Source organism: Echinops telfairi, unplaced genomic scaffold (assembly GCF_000313985.2).
Source record: "Echinops telfairi isolate 266 unplaced genomic scaffold, ASM31398v2 ScPeMD7_7416;HRSCAF=8454, whole genome shotgun sequence".
NCBI classification, from domain to species: domain Eukaryota; kingdom Metazoa; phylum Chordata; class Mammalia; order Afrosoricida; family Tenrecidae; genus Echinops; species Echinops telfairi.
Window position 1 is genome coordinate 1,009,543 of NW_022111316.1, and position 1,738 is coordinate 1,011,280.

Sequence of the window (1,738 nt, forward strand, 5' to 3'; positions counted from 1 at the left end):
GTCTCCTCACCCCTCCCGGGGCAGGAAACACAGGAGGGTTTTCTTTGTACACGGACTTTTATTCTGATTAGAGAAAAAGAATGTCCCTGCATGACCCCTTGTCTCGGAAGGAGTGGGTTAAACCGTGAGCTGTTCGCTGCAAGGTCAGCGGGTTGAACCCACCGGCTGTTGTGTGGGAGAACAATGAGGCTCTCAACGCCGGTCAGGACTGACAGTCTCAGAAACCCACCAGGGAAGTTCTGTTCTGGCTTCTAGGGTCCCTACAAGCAGAATCGACTTGATGGCAGTGAGTTTAACTTTGACCCCTTGACTATACACAGTGGACACCATGGGAACTATCCAGAAGGCAACTGGGGTGGGGGGAACCCCCTTCACTCCGGGCCCGCTTGTTGGTTCACACCCTGCCACCGCCAGCTCCCCCAGCCTCGCCCGTCGGCCCGCGAGGAGCTGGACTTCCACGCACACAGCCAGGTACACGTGTGCATTTATGTCGGCTTTGCTCTTTGCTTTCAGAGGGCTCCCTTTAACATTTTTTTTCGGCAAGGCAGCGTGCTCGGCGGGGAACATCCAGAAAGCACAAAATGAGTGTGTCTTTTGTGCCTCTAAGCAGAGACCGCACTCCCTTGGGGTCAGCACCGTGGTGATTGGTCGGTGCCATCGAGCGGGTTCCCACGGGTACCGACCCTGTCTCCGTACACCTGAGTGAAACCCTGCGGGGTCCCGCGCATCCTTGGTGGCAGATGCTTGTATGTCTATGCATGATCATATAACGAGTGGCATTGGGTGTGCCAGCATTTCCTGCATGGCCGATGCAGTGACATTAAGGGCATATTCGACGTGCAACCGTCCCCACTGCCCAAGGTTGGAAAACCAAGCTATATTGATCGGCGGTTCGACCGGACATCAAGAGGCAGGCACCTCGGGTGCGTGGTTTCTGCCCCGAGGCTGGACGACCGGGCTGCTGTCCTCTTATCGCATGATAAACCACTCCGCGGGAAACATCTTTCTGGGGAAAGCACTTGATGCTTCTTTTTAGGATATTTTTCCGTCAGCAGAATAAGACATTTTAATAGTTCTTCATCTTTTTTAACCAGTTTATCTTACAGGTGGTCCGCAAGTATTAATTCTACTAGCAGCATCTCATTCACGCCTAGCTAAGGGACTATAAAGTAGTGTCCAAGGGAGCACTGGTTATGAGTGGTTACGAGTTCGGCTGCTAACTGCAAGGACAGCGGTTCGAGACCACCCACCTCTCTGCAGGAGAAAGACCAGGCTTTCTACTCCCATAAAGAGTTATTGTCACAGAAACCCACAAGGGCAGTTCGTCCCTGTCCTGCAGGGTTGCTATGAGTAGATGGCGTAAAGAAATGATTACCTTGTTTTACTCTGCAGTCCTTTTATTCCTAATAAAGTTGAGGGACTTTTATAACCGTTCCTACCGGTCATTTGCACGTCTTCTTTGTAACGGCTTCTGACAGCACTTCCTAACCAAACGTGCTGTGATGCCAGACATGGTCTATATCTGCCCTGCCCGAGATACCAGCTACAGGTGACCGTAGAGCCCTTGATGGGTGGCTAGTGCAACAGAGGGAGTGAATTTTTCTTTACATTTTGTTTACGTTGAGATTTAAATCGATGTAAGGCTTTACTTCAAATGGAAGTGAGTTTGAACCCAGATGTACATAGCTCCCTGTGCCCAGTAGCTGCATGTTGGAGGGCTCTGTCTGAACGTCCCCCC